This window comes from Castor canadensis, chromosome 11, assembly GCF_047511655.1.
Source record: "Castor canadensis chromosome 11, mCasCan1.hap1v2, whole genome shotgun sequence".
Taxonomy (NCBI): domain Eukaryota; kingdom Metazoa; phylum Chordata; class Mammalia; order Rodentia; family Castoridae; genus Castor; species Castor canadensis.
Genome location: NC_133396.1, coordinates 88,430,614 through 88,451,098, shown reverse-complemented (window position 1 = coordinate 88,451,098; position 20,485 = coordinate 88,430,614). Strand labels below are relative to the sequence as shown.

The 20,485-nt window shown below is 41.4% G+C and overlaps 1 protein-coding gene and 1 non-coding gene across 11 annotated transcripts in view; both read left to right on the top strand.

The window, feature by feature from the left end:
- Rabgap1l (RAB GTPase activating protein 1 like) overlaps positions 1 to 20,485 on the top strand; it is a 750,530-nt gene that overhangs the window by 214,145 nt on the left and 515,900 nt on the right. The window contains exon 1 of one of the 10 annotated variants that reach the window (XM_074047416.1): positions 17,452 to 17,658. The exons of the other annotated variants lie outside the window; for them this stretch is intronic. The gene's annotated coding sequence lies outside the window, so the exon portion shown is untranslated. Of the gene's footprint in view, positions 1 to 17,451; positions 17,659 to 20,485 lie in introns of those variants that run through there. 10 annotated transcript variants of the gene reach the window in all.
- LOC141414130 (5S ribosomal RNA) lies at positions 10,262 to 10,380 on the top strand. Its single transcript, XR_012439219.1, has one exon. It is a non-coding gene; the product is annotated as a 5S ribosomal RNA (ribosomal RNA).

The following is a 20,485-nucleotide window of genomic DNA, read 5'->3' as shown; positions in this document are numbered from 1 at the left end:
ACCTAACTGGTAGGCTTGCCATACAGCAGGATAGCTTGTTTGTTTGTTGAGACAGGGTTTCACAATGCAGCCCAGGTTGGCCTTGAACTCATAATCCTCCATCTTTATCCTCCCAAGTGCTGGGATTCAGGAGTGAGCCACCTTGCCCAGCCTCAGCAGGACATTTTGCTACAACTGTATCAAAGAGTTTCTTCAAATTATAATTCCATTATTTTATAATTATTGCCAAATAATTTGTGTCTCAAATATTCTTGACCTTCTGCCTGTTTTAAACCTATACTCCTCTGTCATCACATCCATGAGAAACTTCCCACCTTTCATTAGTTTGGAGTTTGGAGATGTAGGGTTGGATGAAGTACGGGGATGAATTAGGCACTGGGTGCCTACAGTTGGCTACAATTTATTATACATTTTATAAAGATTTAGAAGTGAGGAGTTCAGAGATTCCCAACACAAAGAAATGATACATGTTTAAAGAGATATAAATGCTAGTTTCCATTATTCCACCATTATACGTTGTAGGAACATAAAGTGCTAGGATTATAAAATGGTGTATAGATAAAGCATTAGAAAAGTTCATTTTTTTTAATATCAGAGGAGAGCTAAATTTAGCTCAAGGTTAATTTTTTACATACTCATTTTACAGAGCTGTCTTTTGCACAGCTGCATCAAAATGACACCTCGAAATGTAAGAAGAATGTAAAAAAAGAGATAGACTTGAGGTTAGTTTGGAAGTAAAATTAAGGAGACTTGGAAATGAACTGGATATCATTACAACAGAAAAGAAGCCAGTAGAAAGAATCAAAGGTTTTTTTCTTGGTTCCTAGCATAGATGATGATTGAATGATCTTGTTGCCAATAAATATGATAGAGAACAAAGAAGGAGAAAGAGTGGATTTGGAGGTGAGTGTAAGACTCATTTTGTTTCACACATTGGTTTTGAGTTTACTCTGAAACATTAAAGAAGAACTATTTTTCAAACATTAGAGATAGTCTTAAACTCTGAGAGATGTTTAAAGCTAGAGATGAAGGTGTGAGAGTCATGAGAGTGAAGCAATAAGGAAGGCTGAAATTATCTTAGGGAAAAATGTGGAAGGGATGGGTTAAAAGCAGACATTAGATCAGTAATGTTTAAGCTGTAGATCCAGGAAGAGAAAACCCTACCTAAAGGATCTGCACTAAAGTTGATTATCTTTCTAGGATAATTACTGTAGATTAACCATCTAGGGTTAATCTACAGAGCCAAGACAGTATAATAATGAGTGGGGATTCTCAATGACAGGGTGATCTGTGCTATTGTCATATGGAATAGAGAGGTTCAGTCATGTAAGGATCAAAACATGGTTACTGGATTTGGTTAACTTGAGAAGTTACTCAGTCTCTATGAAGATGATTTTAATAAAATGGGGAAAGAAGCTTCATTTGTGATAGATTAAAGATTGAGTAGAGGTGAGGAAGGGAAGAACAGTGTTTGAATTATTCTTTCAAGAAATTTGATGAGAGGGCTGGTGGAGTGGCTTAAGCAGTAAGAGTGCCTGCCTAGCAAGCATGAGGCCCTGAGTTCAAACTCCAGTGCCACCAAAAAAAAAAAAAAAAAAAAACTAACAAATTTAATGAGGAGATTGGATTAAAGTATTAGACTATTCTGGCCAAGAGAGGGCATTTTTTTAGGGTGTTGTAAGAGATTTGCCTGTCATTGTAGTCAAACAGGGGGAACTAAAAATAGAGAGGAGCTCACCCACTCAACTCTTAACTATACACTTTCCTGGCATGCTTCTGTGCTTTACAGATGGTATTTATTGCTTTTAGAAGGCTTTTTCCACTTAAGTCCACCTGAGTAAGCCTTTTCAACAAAGGCATGATAGCAGCCAAAAAAAAAAAAAAAAGTAATTTTAGCATAGTGACAGTTTCTATACTTAGAAATGTTTCAAAATATTTTTGATGACATTTTTTAGTAGGTTACTCAGGCAAATAGTATTTTAAATGTTTTTAATGCTCAGTAGATGAATTGAGGAGCTTGACAAATCCACTTATCACAGAGTATGATAAAAATGGATAAAATTGTCAAGAAGAACTATTTCAAGACTTCAGAAAGAGACCAAAATCAGACAACAAATTGAGAAACAATTTATTCAAGCAAAACTACTAAACTTTGTAGAGGAGGTTCATCACAGTAGAGTTGCTAATGTTTTAGCCCCTGAGGCTCTCCAATTCTGCTTACCACCACTGCTTTATTGTCACTGTGCTGTAAAAGCAGAAGCTTTGCCTTTACTGTTGCAGGACAGCTCAGACAGAGAAGGGGCACCAAAGCTTTCAGGAAGCAAGTTATTAAGCAGGCTGGCAGTGACAGTGGATTCACATCCAAAGGCAGAGTCCCTGAGAGCAAAGGGGGCCTTCCTTATATACCATTTAGAGCAGGTTATAGAAATGGGGGTACAGCTTGTCCCATACATGGTCACATACTATTTCATTGGCCATATTAACCTCTGGGGCGAGGTGACCCTTCTCTGGTCTCACCCCAGGTGCTACATGACATTCCTCAAATCCTTTTGTTTTTGTTTCACTGTTGCACTCGTCTCCCTCATTATCTCTCATTATCTCCCTTCCCCCTGTCTGCCTTTCTGCCACGTTACTACTGGGGGTGGGGGGAGGCTCACTTAATTTGGAGCAGAGCATGGAAAATCCTCACATTTCTGGAGCATTATTGTAAACAATAGTGGTGATTTTTATAGCAAGAGAATGAGAAGACCAGTGTTTCAGGTAGCATGAAATTATAATACTGGTTGAGAAAGCTACAGATTGGCCAAGATTTTATCAGAGATCTGAGGAATGAGTAGATCCTTATAAAACCACATACAGAGCTAGTGGTAAGGAAAGTTGTATCAGTATACAAGTTTATGTATTCACTCAGGAGAGACTGGAGAGGGTCCTGGCTAGTCATCTCTCTATGCTGTACATAAAGGCCTTGCACATAAACAATGGAGACATATTCCCAGAATTCTGTCTCCTAAATGGTTTTCCTTCTCTTTTTAAATATTATATTAAGAGAATCTTTTTTTTTTCTCTCTAGGTTGAGTAAATGACTAGATTCTGATTATCTTTTTTTTGTTTTTAAGGTACTGGGGCTTGAACTCAGGGCTTTCGCCTTGAACCACTCCACCAGCCCTATTTTTGTGAAGGGTTTTTCAAGATAGGGTCTCACGAACTTTTTACCCCGGCTGGCTTTGAACTGTGATCCTCCTGATCTCTGCCTCCTGAGTAGCTAGGATTATAGGCATGAGCCACTGGCACCCAGCCACAACCTAGTCTTCAGTTTACCCCTATCAGCAAGTGGCAGCTCCTAAACTCTAAATCTAAGAATCTAGAATCCAGCCTCTATCTGTTGGGGATATTTGTGTTCTGGATTATTGCCATACTTCTAAACTAGTTTCACACTTGTTCCCTTTTGTGTTCTACACACAAATCATCCTTTTGAAATTAGTTAGAGCATATTGCTTCTCTTCTTAAGTGTTTGGTAGCTTCTTTTTTTACTTAGCCAAAGTTTTTTTTTACCATGGTTTTCAAGGCCATACATAATCCTGCCGTGGAATTTTTACCTTTCTGATTTCATTTACTACCACTCTTGGTCTTACAAATTCCACACTTTGTTCTTTTGCTATTTTTTCCAACACTCCTGCCTCTGGTCTGTTGCACTTGCTCCCTGGACTGTGTCACTTTTCCCCAGAGAGCCATATTAATCTCTCCCTCTTTCTAGTCTTGAATGCTATCTTCTCAATAAGATCTTGCCTGCTCAATATGTACTACAAATAATAATAATAAATGAATGAAAGAAAAATAGTAAATGAATTCATAATACACAAATGACCAGTTTTATTTACAGTGCCTCAACATTATTCAGTATTTGGAAAGACTAGAAAAACACAGATAACATTTTTGAAATTGTATTTTAAAATATGAAAAACATAAAAATTTCAATTTCTCACTTATATGCAGTCCAGATATGAGTATGACATCACATTTCTGTTTTTTCTTTAGAATTTTTTTTCAGTTCTGTTCTTGACAATTTTTTCACTATTTGAGATGTCACTTTGTCTTTTGAAAAATCTATTAGCCATCATCTATGTAAAAACGCTGCAAAAATCACAGAGTAGGAAGTAATAGTTTCTTTTCTTTTATGGATAGGCGTTCATACATTTTCAATACACTTTATTATTAGTTCTGTAATTGACATTTCTGTCAACGCAAACATCAAAAGTTAGAACTGGAGGTGGCATAGAAATGTTTCCCCAGTGAGGGGAATTGGAGTATTCTTTTATTTAATTATTTTCAACAATTTGCCTGTCAAAGCAAAAGTGGAAGTTCAAGTCATTCTAAATTGTCTTGCCTTAGCCTGTAATTTAACTAAAAGGGGAATACGGATTTAAAATGACTAAAATTGCTCTTAATTTTCTGGGAAAGATTGAAAGTAAAATGAATTAAGGTATCTTTGCATTTTTTTCAAATGCTGTTCAAAAAATAAAGTGTGTTAAAAGGGTATTCATTTGAGAAATCTTCACAGAATGTTAAGTCCATCATTGCAACATTGTAGGGATTACTTTAAATTACCTTGTAACAATTATACATTTCCACATTCTGAATTGCCCCTGCTGTTGACACTCCAGGTTTACTGGTATTTCTTCGTATGAATTTTGAACAGACTTTCTGTTTGCTGACTTCGTACTTGCCTTTAGTTATGTAAGATGGATAGTAAGCTGTAAGAAACTATTTGAAAGCAACAAATGGCAAATATTGTAGGCTATCCATTAACATAAACGTTCATAGTAACATTAAATAAGCTTAACACTTGACTGTACATTTTAGGTTTATCATAATCTGCATTTATGTTTGTTTTTTTTTTTGGATTAGCTAAAATTTGTCCTCTATCTCTTTGTCTGTCTTAGACAATGTCTTACTATGTAGCTCAGCCAGGTCTGAAACTGGTGATCCTCCTGCCTCAGCCACCCAAGTGCTGGGATTTACAGGCATGTGTTGCCATTTAAGCAACTTAAAATGCTATCTTAAAAAAGTCTTCCCTATGATTTCAGTGTGTATTAGTTGTCTAGTACTACTTCTGACTCTTAACTGGAGAGCAAAATAGTCTCAAACTCAGAGGTTTATTTTCTTTTAAATTCTTAATTCATAATTAGAGAGAAGCAGTTACAAACAGCATTTGTTACAGAAACAAGTTTGCAAATGAAAATTATTTGTATTCAGATGGAAAAGAGGTAGAAGATACAGAAAAGAAATGAGATTCTTTTTTTAAAGAAAAAAATAATCATATAGCACTTGTTATATAGGGTACTGATTGAAGAACTGCTTCTCAAACTTTAACCATGCATCTGTGTTGCCTGGAGATTTCATTAAAAGTCTTGGGTTTTTTTTGGTGGGGGCGGGGTTTGCTGTTGCAAAGCAGGTGCTTTACTGCTCGAGCCATACCTTCCGTCCATTTTGCTCTGGTTATTTTGGACATGGGGGTCTCATGAACTATGCGTAGGCTGCAGTCCTCCTGATTTTAGCCTCCCAAAGTAACTAATATTGTAGGAGTGAGCCATCAGTTCTGGAACCTTATTTTTTAAGGTATAGCTTGGGGTCTGATCTGCATTTCTAAAAAATCTACTACCTCATGCCAGTGCTCTTTTTTGTATCACATTTTGTGTAGCAAGGGTTTAAATTGCTTACATATTAGCTCACTTAGTTCTCAGAATAACCCTATCAGATAGGTACTATTATTGTCATCATTTTACAGATGAAGAAATACGTTTCAATAATTATTTAAGCATACCAAATAGTATTTTGTTACCAATTGAGTACTTTCTATGTTATAAACTTTTTCAAGTGTGTGTGTATCCTGGGCAGAGAGAGGATGGGAAAGAAAGGATAGAGGAAGGAAAGGACTTTAAAATACTGCTTCATTCTTACATATTTATAATAGATGTTTGAATAAAAATGATTTTTAATAAGTGTCTTTGAAGAGGAAGAGTATTTGAGAAAGTGGAGGGAGAGAGTGTATTAGTTTTCTATTGTTGCATATCAAGTTACCAAAAAAAGTTTGGCATCTTGGAGCAATATATATTTATTATCTCACAGTTTCCATGAATCAACAGTATGGGTATAGCTTAGCAAGGGTCCTTTGTTTAGAGTCCCTGAGGCTTTGATCAAAGTTTTGGCCAGGGCTGTGGTCACTTCTGATGTGATTTTGGCAGAGTTCATCCCTTTACAGCTTAGAATTCATGATGGCTTGCTTTTTCAGAGCAGCAGGAGATCTCAAGGAAGAATAGAAAGCAGAATGGGTAGAATTTTGACATTTGGGAAAATATGAATATATTTTAATCAATTCCTGCAGCAGTATTTTTGTGCTTGGAATGTTTATTATTCTGCCTTTGTTGAAAAAGTCACTGGAATCTGGTATTTTATTTAAATAAGGTTCTTGAATTTGATAGATTGAAATCTGATTCAGATGTAAGCAGAATCTGAAGTATAGCTATGAGACAGACTTTGGGGTTGGAGATGAAGGTTGAAAGCAGGCAGTCGAGAGCCTTAGTAAAAACATGGAACAGTGTGTAAAGCAATGGAGAATTGTCAGGGATTTGAGTTTAGGGATGACGTGAGCAAAGGGTTGAGTTGGGGAGATTTAGCTGGAAGTAAGCTATGTAAAATGCAGCTAAGAGCTGAACAACTTCTGATATATACCTCTAACTTGAAGAGATAAAAGCCTCAATTAGGGTGTACTGACCTAGGAAATAGGGTATGACTGATTTTAGGGAAGTAATTGACAGGAGAAGATGACTGAGTCATACCTGTCTTTAATTGCTGTATTCACAGCGTCAGTGCTGGGTTAGTTTGCCCTGAAAGAGGGCCTATTTGTGCATGAATTAATTTTATTTATTTAGCAATTATTTGTGTACCTACTACATTTTCATTCTGACTACGTTTGTTTATGAAAGATGACAAAGATTCCTCTAAGGTTATTTATATTTTAGATAGCAATAAACATTTAAAGTCATTGTAGAAGTTAAAGAATACTGTGAAACATTACAGTGTTTCTCCTGACCCAAGAATAAGCAAGTGCCATATATGTTGCTTATACCCTAAATGCCGTGAGAAATTAAGCATGTAATTTGAGTCCTTGTTCTTTTTCCCTTTATTGAAACATAGGCAGTCTTGTGTCAGAAACAGCTGATTTAACCATTGTGTGCTTGAGTGTGATTAGATCCTGAATCAGCTAGACTCAAACATTTAATATTAATTTCCTCCTCTATGCTTTGTATTTTTAAAAATCAAAATAAAAACAGTAATGTTAAATTTATGAGTACAGTATAAGACATCATTTTATTCTACTCTCAATACTATATTATTTTTTATGTATATTTAAATACAACAGCTTCTAAAGAATAAAAATCCATAGCATTAAAAAAAGTTAATTATGTTATCAGGTTTCTATGTCTTATGCCAATAAAAATTATGTAGTTTTGAGGATAAATTGACTTTTTATTTTAACAAAGAATGTGTTTTAATAAATTCCTGAAGCAATATTTTTATGGTTGCACAGTCTATTATCCTGTCTTTAACTGGTGGGAAATTCACTGGAAAAAGCTAGGATTTCATTTGTTTTAAGTGGTAAGATTCTTGAATTTTGTGGAATGAAATCTTATTCTAACATGTTTAAGGTATATAGGAATGATTTCTGTTATATTCAAATTATACAATATATAGTCCTAAATTTTATCATGCATAAACATACCTTCTGTTTTAATGAAATTAATTGTTCTTTTAGAAAATGTGGTAGATTCTTTCAGCTGGGCGCAGGTTGCTTACATCTATAATCCCAGCTACTTGAGAGGGTGAGATTGGGAGGATCATCACTCAAAACCAGCCCTGGCAAAAGTTTGTGAGACCCTATGTCAACCAATAGCTGTGTGTAGTGGCATACACCTGTCATCCCAATTTTGTGGGAAGCTGAGATGGGGAGGATTGCATTTCCAAGCCATCCCAAGCAGAAGAAAATGTTTGCAGGATCCCATCTCAATGGAAAAAAGCTGGGTGTGGTAGCATGAGTTTATATAAGCTTTGGAGGGAAGCCTACAATACTAAGATTATGGTCTGGGCTGACCTGGGCAAAAGTGAGACCCCTATCTCAAAAATAACCAGATGGTAAAAAAAAGGTCTTGTCCTTTCACCTTTTACACTTTAAAAGCAAATAAAAATGAATAGTTACTCTGAAAGGATTTGTGGCTTGGCAAACTGAGGCTTCTGAGGTAAGGTGTTGTACAACCACAGCACCATGTCCTACCCCCAAGAAAATAAAAATGAAGAAAGAACAAAACATGTGGCAGAGCCCCAAAATTTAGCTCTTTACAGAAAAGTTATCTGACCCCAGTAGTTGTAGCATATTTGTGAATAGCTTTAAGTATGTTTTATATAATTTCTTGAAAATCTGTGATGTATACTGCTGTTACTATACTTTCTTTTGTGTACATAATATAGGGCTGCTTTATAGTTGAAGTTATTTTTGTTACGTTTTGCTACATAATAAGTCTTCTTTGTATTAATGATCTAAAATAAACTGTTCTTATAAAACTTATTCTTGGTAGAAACAATTTTTTTGCATTTTGAAATAACTTCAAGTGAAACAACTCAAATTTTCATGAGTTGAATTTATTATAGAAAATGTGTTTGGAAGGAAATATGAGATATAGCAACAGAAAAAGAGAAGTCTGCTAATGTTAGTAAGTGTTTCATCAGATATGTGGGGTAGCCAGTGCCCATGTTACTTACTTTTTAATTTTTGGTTTGTTTATTTAGGGAGCCTAAAAACTAAATTAAATTGAGGCTACAACTGTACTTTTGGTTGTTTTGGCAAGTCTCCAGCATATAGTTGAGACTGTGATAAATGGAAAATCTAACAAAAAAGCACAGCTTAAAAAATTTTTCTAATATTGTTTATAAGCTATTTCAAAGAGGATTGGTCTTTTGTAAGACTTTCAGGTTTGAAAGAAATTTTATCTAAAAGGTTTTTTTTTTTTTTTTTTTTTCTTGCATTACTGAGGACCTCAGGGCCTATATCTTGAGCTACTCTACCAGCCTTTTTTTTTTTGAAGGGTTTTTGTGGAACTGTTTGCCAGGGCTGGCTTCGAACTACAGTCCTCCTGATCTCTGTTCCTGAGTAGCTGGGATTACAGGCATGAGCCACTGTTGCCCTGATAAAAGATTTTTTTTTAAAGTAAGCATACTACATGAACTTTAAGTTTTAACTTTATAGTATGTTTAAGATTGTGAATTTAATAACTGTGATTTCTGACTTTGTATTTTACACTTTTAGAAAATTAAATAAGTGATCTTAATCACTTATTTGGTTATTAAACTTTCATAGGTTTGTTTTTTCTTGGTGTCCTTTAAAATTTTTCTTTTGGTGTTTTTATTTTACATTATCATCAAATTTAATTCATTTAGCACTTTGCAGATACACTATTTACATTATCTGAAACATTACTATTGTAAAGATACATTGTCAAGGATTAATTTCTATATTTCTATGTAATTTTGAAAATATTTATTTTAGAAGTCTGGAAATTAGTTTTGAATTAGTCAAGCCAGTATTCCATAAAAGTTATCCCTAGGTTTTTGCTTTTCTTTTGGTGGTTGTGGGGATTGAACCCAGGGCCTTGCATTCTACCACTTGGCCCTCCCTAGTTCTTTCTTAAGTACAGTTTTTATGTCATATGATTTACATGCAGCTCTGTTATTAAAATTTTTATGTCTAAGTATGTTTTCCTAGGTGTTTCAGTAAGGTATATTTTTTAATTTTTTAAAGTAGAGTAATAAGGGCTGGCAGAGTAGCTCAAGTGGTAAGAGTGCCTGGTTAGCAAGTGTGAGGCCCTGAGTTCAAAATCCACTGTTGCTCCCCCCCTAAAAATAGCCTAATAAAGGAGAGGATTGGTTTATAAACAGGCATGAGTTCTTAAAACCAAATGTAATAGAATAACCCCAAAGGGTTTTCTCTGAAATAAACTTATAATAGCACTTTCTATTTTTCTGTAGCAAATATTGTTGGTGTGTTTGTCATTTTCGTAGGCCCCAAAGTGACCACGCGGAGAGGAGTGATCTGGCCAAGAGATTCTTTATTGCCGGGTGGGAGAGGGAGAGAGCCAAGAGAGAGAGAGAGAGAGAGAAGGGCAGGTGCTTAAATACCCCTCAGTGAGACACGGCATGATCTGATTGGTTAGTCTACAGCCATACCACCCTGAACGTGCCCGATCTCATCTGATCTCGGAAGCTAAGCAGGGTCAGTCCTGGTTAGTACTTGGATGGGAGACCGCCTGGGAATACCAGGTGCTGTAGGCTTTTTTACAGCTAGGATGGGAGAGTTGTATGGGGAATGGGTTGGTCTGAGGAGCCCCTTGTGGAGTAAATCGGTAATGATTGGTTGTAACCCCAACAGGCTGGAAGTAGGGAGGGAGTGCTGAGGCTGGCATGGAAAGTGATGAGGGTCCTGTAAGAGGATCTTAATGGGAGGACAAGTTGCCAGAGAAAGAATGTCAGTGTCCCATACTTTAGAGTCCACTCCTGAAGGGAGGATTTGACTGGTGGAATCAGAGGGGCCATCCGTAGCCATAAGGGCGAGAAGGGGGATAGGCCTGAGGTTAAATGAGATGGGGGCCTGAAATTTGGTTAAAATATCTCTTCCCAACAAAGGGTGGGACATTGGGGCATGACCAGAAACTGACGGGCAAAGGGATGACCTGAAAAGGAGCAGGTAAGTGTGGGAGTCTTTCTGGGAAAAATGGTTTGTCCCCCTACCTTGACAATAGGGGTTTGTGATGGGCTGGTGGGCCCCCAAAACTCCATCAGTACCGAGAAAGTGGCACCAGTATCCAGGAGGAGACAGATGGGGTGCCCATCAACCAAAAGGCTTACCTTGGGCTCTAGAAACCAGATGGTAGTCACCAGGAGGGAAATCCCAAGGCCCCGTCAATCATCTGTTGCCAGCCCTATGAGGTCGGGACTGGAGTGAGAGCTTGGTCTGGCTCCCCGCCGGGAGTTGGGACAATCAATCACCCAATGTCCATGAGAATGGCACCTCGGGCAAAGCTGGGGTAGCAGCCTAGGGTTTGGGCAGGCTTTGGAGCAATGTCCCTCCCTCCCGCATTTGAAACGAGGACCCGAGGTGCCTTTGTTCAATGGATGTTGATTACCTCATTCGGTCAGAGGGTTTGGGCCCCGCATAGCCTGGGCCAACATTTGGCATTTTTGCCGTCTTGCCTTTTCATCCTGGGAGTGGAACACTTTGAAGGCGGTTGCCAGTACCTTGGTCTGAGGAGTGAGGGGGCCTCTATGGAGTTTCTTTAATTTTGCCCTAATGTCAGGGTAACTTTGGGAGAAAAAATAAGTCATAAGGAGTTGTCTACTGTCTGTGGATTCAGGGTCAATGTTAATGTATTGTTGGAGAGCCCTGGTTAACCTGTCTAGGAAGGTAAAGGGGTTTTCTGTTCTATCTTGGATAATTTCCTGGAGGTTTTCAAAATTAATGGCCTTTTGTGATGCCCGTTTTAGTCCTGCCAGGAGGCAGGTGGCAAATTGGTCCCGGAGGGTAAGTCCAGCCTGAGTGTTGTAGTCCCAATTGGGATCATGGTCAGGCACCGCAAGGGCACCTGTAGGGTGAGTGGGAGTTGTCTGATGGACTTCATCTGCTTACGTGCGAGCCTGTTACCAAACCCTTTTACGTTTCTCGGGTAGGAGGGTGTTAGAGAGAGTGATATATATATCTCATGGTAGGTTAGGCTGTAAGACTGGAGTAAATACTGAAATTGTTTGACATAGGCTAAGGGGTTAGTTGTATAGGAGCCCAGGCGGGCTTCGATTTGGGAGAGATCGAGCATGGAGAAGGGGACATGAACCCTGACAATTCCCTCTGATCCGGCTACCTCCTGAAGGGGTGCCAGGAGGGAAGGGGGGAAGAGGCTGGGCAGCGAGTGTGCATGATCTAGTAGCAGGGGGGGCTGAAGGAGGGGGAGGGAGGAGAAGGGGCGGAGGGTACAGTGGGGTTAGGAGGTGGCGGTGATGAAGGGGATGAAGAAAGAGGAAGTGGAGGAGGAGGTGCCGAGGGAGCAGTGAGGGTGGGGAGTGACGGCGATGAAGGGGATGACGAAGAAGGAAGTGGAGGGGCCATTAAAGATGGCGGAGTAGGTCACAGGAAGAGGAGGATTGGGTGGAGCCTGTTGGCGGTATGGAGGGGGCTTATCGGCCTGGTTGAAATCTGAAGAGAGGGTGGAGGTTGAGGTTGAGGGTTTCAGAGCAAGAAGTACATGTTTTGGCTTGCAGGTGGTGCAGAGAGCCAGATTTAGACGGAGGTATGAAAAAGCTTGGATATATGGAATCTCTCCCATCGTCCCGATCGCTCACAGTAGTTATATAGGTCCCGCAGGAGATTGGGATCTAAAGACCTGAAAAGGGACCAGTGACTTTGGTTGGTAAGTGGGCCAGATTTGAGTGCAAAAGCAGATCACATTTTTTGGTTTCACATCTGGGGTCAAACCCAAGGTGTCTAAATTATTGAGGAGGCATTTTAGAGGGGAGTCAGGTGACAAAGAGGAGGTGGCCCCCACGGTGGGAGCCGGTTGGAAGGATATGTGGAATCACGGGGCATCCCCGCGTGGCTCGAATATCCTGAGAATGGTACAAGGTGCACGAGAAGCAGTCGTCACTGTTCAAGTGGCTTGTAGGGCCCCTGGGGCCCGGAAGCTGTGGGTCACCGGCACTGGGCTTTACAACGAGGGGTCTCTGAGATCCACGACAAAATAGACCCAAGCCAAACAGAGGGAAGGGAACCCCCCTCTACTGTCTGAGTCCCAGACATAGCCGAAAAGGGGCAATGTTTAAACCCCAGAGACACTGAAAGGAGAGACCGCAAAGGGAGCCCAAGAAGGGTATGTGGACTCACCAAAAGGATGTCTGGTGTTGGATGCGAGTGAGGGCAATCAGGAGGATGAGTCCTGGCCAGTCACATTCTCAGGGTGGCCGTGGGGTGAGTCAGAATCAGGGTCCCACCAGGATTAGTGGGGAGACCCGATCTGAGTCAAGGCACCAAATGTAGGCCCCAAAGTGACCATACGGAGAGGAGTGATCTGGCCAAAAGATTTTTTATTGCTAGGTGGGAGAGGGAGAGAGCCAAAAGAGAGAGAGAGAAGGGCAGGGGCTTAAATACCCCTCAGTGAGACACGGCATGATCTGATTGGTTAGGATCTTATGGTTCATGCTGATTGGAGGTTGGGGCAGAAGAAGAATTCAAGCTAGACTTGAGGTAGGACTGTGACCCTGGGAAACAGAAGCTTAAGGGTGCTGTAAGAACCGAAACCTATTGGCGCCATTATTGCCAACAATTTAATTTTTTTCAAGTATATGAATCTATTAAAGTGGTTCTCTGAACTAGTGTTAATTATTGACTGTGAAAATTATGTACTTAATGAAATATTTGACATATTTAAATTAGTATAAAATTGTCTTTGTAAATCTAGTAGCTAATTAATGATTTGGAAGATAAGCAGCTTTGTCTTTCTTAGGAAAAAACCAGAAGTATGTGGATTTTTTCTTCTCTTTTCCTTTTTTATTATATAAAAATTTTAAGTATTTAAGTAGATGAATGTAAAACGGATCACCTCCTTCCCCTGCCTACCAATTCTATTTTCAGGAGAATTTTTAAGAAATATTTTATGAATCCTTTTCCAAAATGAGAATACTCTGTCCTATTGGCAACTTGTTTTTTTCAAGAAATAACTTATGACTTCTACATTAAACTATTTCTCACTCTTTCTAATTGCATAGTATTCTAAGCCATGGATACAGCGTGATTTATCCAGTTCTCTTGAGGATTCTACAAGCAGATTCCATTTTTCTGTTACAGATATACAAATATTATTGCACAATATAGTCTTCTTTGTATTGTGATGCATAAGCACATACTTCTGGAAATAGAATTGCTCTGGTTTTTGATAAGTATTGTTAACAGTGTCTTCCAGAAGATCTCTGTCCTTGCTCTCCAGTGTGGAAGAATCCAAGCAGGACACGTGGGTGTAGTGAGAATGAAGAGTTTTATTATAGGAAAAGGGAAAGGGATTACCTGCCACACCAGTGGAAAAGACAAAAGGGCTGTGGTTTATTTTAGGTTGTTTTTATACCACCTTAAACTTAGAGGCAAGGAGAGATTATGTGTCATTACCTGGCTCCATTGACCAGGGGAAGGAGCTGGGTGTAGTCCCATATACAACTATGTTGATTCTCAGATGCTCCACCCTTGAGGGAGGAAGTTCTCATTCTTTCTAACTTATTGTAATTAAAATGGAGTTATTAAGGTGAGTCAGGGAGGGGTCTCGGTCCCAAACTTTCCCTAATTCTAACTTGCCCCAGTACTAACAAATTTCTCTTCAATAAGACTGCAAACTTATGCCCTTCCCAATAGTACCTCTGAATACCCTCTCCCTCATGCCTTTTCAGTAGATATTATCAATCTTTTCAATTTCAATTTTAAGGGCTGGTGGAGTGGTGCAAGTGGTAGAGTGCGTGCCTAGCAAGGCCCTGAGTTCAAGCCCCAGTACTGCAAAAAACAAACAAAAACTCAATTTCAATTTTAAGCATTCTGATTTATAATATATAACACTTCATTTTGTTTATACTTCTGATTACAGGTGAGGTGAGATTGACCAGATTTTAAATGTTTATTTGGCTAGCTAATTTAATTTTAGGTAGATTGTGTGACTGTTAAACCTCTTAAGGACTGCTCTGCCACAGATTTAGTATTTGATCATGCATATAGTTGAGCAAAACATACAATTTGGTTTATAGTTCTACCTGCATGATAGTCTAAAGGGCAGCTGGAAAGAGGAGTGAGTCTAATTTTTGTTGTAGTGAAGAGAAAGAGCCAGGAGAAACCATTCTGTTTCTCTCCTCACACCCATTCCTTTTGGTTGTTTATCTGTTAAGTTGTCTGTATTGTTTTGAATTTCAGCATGGGGTACATTGCTATATACCATGCATCTACAGATGAAAACTAGGAGGAAGCTGAGAAATAATCCATTCTATTTGAGGGGAGGGTATTTTTGCCTTCCCTTAGAAATCTCTTTCTTCATCCTAGATGTTTATTGAGTGTCTGCTCTGCCAGCACTGGGGCTGCTGGTTGTAAGGAACTGCCAAAACAAAGACCATGCCACGTGTAGAAAAGAAAGATTTATTGAAAGCTCAGACTGCCAGGCTGACCCTCAGGTTCAGAGTGCAGCAGCCTGGGTAGATTGGGTTGTGGGCATCATAGGAGGGACCATCCATCAAAGGGGAGAGGGTATCTGTTTCAGAGAACAACTGGGTTGTTGGGCCCTGATTGCCAGTAATCACCAGGTGGAACAGCTCTGTATGTACAGGTAGTTGAAAAACAGGAAGTTTTCTGCAGTTTTGCAAGCAGGGAGATTTTGCAAGCAGTTATGGATCATGGGACCTGATTTTAATGATAGCCTCAGGACTTTCCACACACCCTATGGATGTCAGGGACCTAACATTCCAGCCTTTTGTTGGTAATATGGGCGCCAATCAATCTGGTTGCTTCCTGCTGAGTGAGGGGCATAGGGGAGGGTCCGGCTGGAATGTATGAGGTCCCTGGGGACTGGAGGTGGGCAGTTTCCCTTAGGCCTTATTTGAAGATAAGGCCAGTTGTTGGTAGGCTGGAGAGGGTTGTAGTAGCATCTGGCGAAAAGTCTGTCTGCTGAGCTCCCCTAGGCAATCCTGGAGGCATCTAAAAAGGCAAGGGATGATAAAGAGTAGGGAGAAAATGTCTGCCAAAGGTCACAACTGACAGAGCAGGCCTTCGATATATCAAAGGTAAGAAAGATAGAAGATTGGCATCCCTTAGTTAGACACAAGGTGGAGTTAAGCAGAGTCTGTGGGTAAAATCGTTCTGCCAGTCTTCTCCAGGTCTAGAGTCCTGGAGCTGGTGGGCTGAGAAGATTGGGGGTGGTTTGAGACTGCCCTGAGGAGGGACCTGGGCACTCAGGAGGTGCCATCCCTGTGATTTTGGTGTGACTCCCAAGTTGGTGAGTTTGGTTCTCTCTTCTGGAGTATATAGAGGGCTGACTCTTGGGAAGGTTATGAAGGTACCAAGGGAGGAGTCTGGGTGCTGGTCCTCTTTGCTTCCTTACCTGCAAAGGCATTTCCTTGGGCTGTTTCTGTTGTTTCTGGTTTGAGTCCCTTGCAATGGATAACTGCCAACTTAGTGGTAGGTAGAAGGCTTTGAGTAGTTTAATGATTAGTGACCCACTGGTAATGGGAGTTCCCTTAGTGGTGAGGAAGTCCCTTTCTTCCCATAAGATTCGATGGTGATGTATAATGCGATAAGCATATTTGGAGTCAGATTAAATGTTAACTTTTTTGTCTTTAGCTAAAGTGAGGGCTCTGGTCAGAGCTATAAGTTCTGCCTTTGGAGAAGTGGTACCCCAAGGGAGAGGGCTAGATTCAGTAACTTCCATAAGGGACACTATAGCATAGCCTGCACGTCTCTTGCCCTCTGAGTCTAGTGAGCAGCTGCCATCTATGAACTAGGAGACATCAGGATCAGGTAAGGGTGAGCAGGGTAGATGAGGTTGACAGTGTGTAAGAGTTTCTAGAGTTTCTAAGCAGGAGTGTTCTAAGGGCGTGCCATCAGGAAACAAGGTGGCAGGATTAAGGGGAGGGCAAGTCTGTAGGGTAACATCTGGATTTTTAATAAAAGTGAGATGGAAAAGCTGTAATCTCAAGGGAGACAGGTTGTAGAGATAGCATTGGGACATGAGGTCAGTCAGTCGGTGGGGGACAGGATAGTTGTGGGTCTCCCAAAGGTGAGTTCGGAGGCTTCCTGGATTAGCAGGGCTGCTGCAGCCAAAGCATGCAAGCAGGGCTGCCAGCCTTTGATAACCAGGTCAAGCTGTTTGGATAAGCTGGCTACAGGGGAAAAGGTGGGACCCTTCATGTGTCCCAGCACTCCTAAGGCTATTCCTGCTCATTTAGTGACATACAGTTTGAAAGTGTCTTCTAGATTTGGAAGAGAGAGAGCTGGGGCCTGAAGGAGGTCCTGTGGGAGTTTGAGAAAGGGCTCAGTTAGAGCCTCATAGAGAGGCTGGGCCAAGAGAGCAAAATTGGGAATCCATGTCCTGAGGTAGCCAGCCAGACCTAGGAAGAAAGGTACTTCTCCTTTTGTGGATGGGACCACTCATGATCTTATGTGGGCCTTACTGTCTACCGTAATTGTTCTGGAAGTTGGTGTACCTGAGGCTGGGAGAGTTGAGCTTTTGAGGGTGAAACATGATAGCCCCGTTGTGCTAGGAAATTGAGTAATAAGACAGTATGGTTTTGAGAGCAGAGGGTTGGGCTACAGAGGAGGAGATCATTTACATACTGGAACAGAGTACTAGGTTGGAGGTCAAGGGTAGATAGGTCCTGTGCCAGAGCCTGGCCAAAGAAGTGGGAGCTATCCCGGAAACCTTGGGGAAGGACTGACCAAGTTAGCTGTTGGGCCAGTCCTGAGGCCCAAGTAAATGCAAAGAGATTGTGACAATCTGGGTGGAAGGAGATAGTGAAGAAGGCGTCTTTGAGGTCAAGAACAGAAAAGTAAGTAGTGTTTGTGGGGATGCGAGATAGTAGCATGTAGGGATTGGGAACCATGGGATGGGTAGGAAGTATAGCAGAGTTAATTATTCTTAAGTCTTGAACCAGTCTATATGACCCGTCGGGTTTTAGGACAGGAAGGATAGTGGTGTTAAAAATAGAGAATGTGTAAGCTAAAGAATTCCCTTATGTAGGAGCTTATCAATGAGGGGCTTTAAGTCCCACCCATGTTTAAGAGAGAGAGGGTATTGAGGTCTACTTGGATGTGAGTTGGGGTCTTTGAGATATATCATGACTGGTGTTTGGTGGGAGGTGACAGAGGGGAAGGAAATATCCCAGATAGTTGGGTCAACAAGATTAGGGGGCAAAGGGAAAGAGTTTCGGGCCAGCAAAGGAGGACAGTTGCTAAGTACCATCAAAAAAGGGACATGGGAGTGGTCTGGTGTGGTGGACGGGGGTCTAAAGGAAAAGGTGAAGTGAAATTTGGAGAGAAGGTCCCTTCCCAACAGAGGAGTGGGGCAAGAGGGCAGGATAAGTAAAGAATTTGTAAAGGGAAAACCTGATATATGACATGAAAGTGGGCCAGTAACTTTTGGCTGGTGGAGGAGACCGTCCACCCCCACCACAGAGATCTGTGAAGGATAAAGCTTACCCGAAAAGGCAGGTAGCACCAAGTAGGTAATTGAGGCCTACCTGCTACTTGGACTGTTACCCTTGGCTCCTTCGAGGTGATCTTGAAGGGGGCCGAAGTCCCAGGACCGTGTCAGTCTTCTGCCACGGGGTCCAAGAGGTCTGAGAGGCCTTTAGTCTGGTGGGAATGGGGATAGGAGACTGATCTACCTTGTGGAGGCAAAGAGGGGCAGTTGACCCTCCAGTGTCCATTCTGGCCACATTGTGGACACGGTCCTGGCAGAAGGTGAGGTGAAGGGCAGGTTTTTTTTGTTTTCCCTGTGTCCCATCTGGTTGCATTTGAAGCAGGCCCCTGGAGGCATGTGTTGGCCAGCCCTTTTTGAAGACAGAGGAGGTGGCCTCAGGGCAGCTGCCAAGAGCTGGGCTTTACGGTGGTCTTGGGCCTCCTCTCAATTGTTAAATACCTTAAATGCCATTTTCACAAGATCTCCTTTGGTGGGTTTGAGGGCCATCCTCTACCTGTGTAAGTTTTTTCTGAATATCAGGGGAGGATTGGGAAATAAAGTGGGAGTTGAGAATAAGCATTTCTGATCTTGAGGAAGGATCAAGCTTAGTATAGTGGGTTAGGGTTTCTGTCAGGCATCCCAAAAAGTTGGCAGGGTTTTCAGTTGGACACTAGATAGCTTCTCTAAGCTTATCAAAATTAACTGCCCTGTGGGGAGCAGATTGAAGCCCCGCAAGGAGGCAGGTAAGCATATAATTTCGGGCAGACAGCATGGAGGGATCTTGATAGTCCCAGTGTTGGTCCTCACAGGGCACTGCTGTGGATCCCACCGGGAGAGTGAGATCAGTGCGATGTACATCATTGGCATATGCCTGGGCTGCCAGCCAAACTCTTTCTTTGTCATCCGAATTTAGGGTAGAGGAAAGTATGACATATATGTCATGCCAGGTCATGTCATATGCTTGGGTTAGATATTTGAATTCTTTAATGTATATAGGAGGCTGTATCATTAGAGAAGGAGCCAAGCCTTTTCTCTATCTGTGAGAGATGAGCTGTGGAAAAGGGCCTGTGGACCCTGATAATACCATCAGCTCCTGCCACCTCCAGGAGAGGGTATAGATGGGCTGGCTGGGTTTGGGAAGAGGTGTGGGAACACATGTGAGATGCTGGCGGAGAAGAGAAGGGTGAGGATGTAGGCGGGGTTTGGGGAGATGGAGATTTGAGGGAGCCAACGGTGCAGGGTCAACAGTGACCACTGTGGAAGGGGAATACGGTGGGGGGGGTTAGGCAAGCCGGCAGGGGATGAGGGAAGCAGTGGATCACAGCAGTAGGAGGATGGGGTAGAAGAAGAGGTTGGTCGGTGAGAAGAGGAGCTGGGAGGTGGGTGGACTGAGTCAAGTCAGGTCACAAGTAAAGGAGGAATCTTCTGAAGGGGGGTCAGTGGGAGGGAGAGACATAGACTTTGAGGGGGGTTTGTCACGGGCGAGAAGAATTTGGAAGGTGTGGCAAGATTTAAGAAGGGAGGGTCGAGATTGAGAGAAAGAGAGAGAGAGGGAGAATAGGAGGGAGAAAGAGAGGGAAAGATCGAAGGTAGAAAAAAGCTTGCATATATGGGAGCTTGGACCATTTCTGTTGCGGTGGCAGAAGGTGTCTAGGTCAGTAAGGGTATGGAAGTCAAAAGTGCAATTTTCAGGCCATTATGACTGATTATCTAATTTGTATCGAGGCCAAACAGTATTACAGTAAAAGATTAATCACTTGGGCTTAATGTCCTGTTGGAGACCGAGGTGGAGAGTTTGATTATGAGAGAGAGAGAGAGTGGGAGAGAAGTAGGTGCCTTGGTCTGTTTACTCTTCAGGTCAATATAGATCTAGGTGAAGATCTAGTCTCCTTTAAGTGACTGAGACAAGGAGAGCAGAATCATCTAGTTGCCATTTGGTCAAAGTAATCTGGGAGGGGCTGTTGAGCTCTCACCCTAGGCAGAGGAAAAGAAGACAGGGAGGGAGAGTAAGAGAGAGAGAGAGAGAGAGAGAGAAAGAGTGAGAGTGATGGGGAAGTGTCACCTGAACGGGTTCCCAAGGGTGGGTGTCCTCGGCCTGGGTCACCATCCATAGAGAATGCCCAACTGGTTAGCCAGGCGTCCCCTTGCTAAGTGGTGGGTGCCCCAGCAGGCGTAGGAGGCATACCTGGCATAGC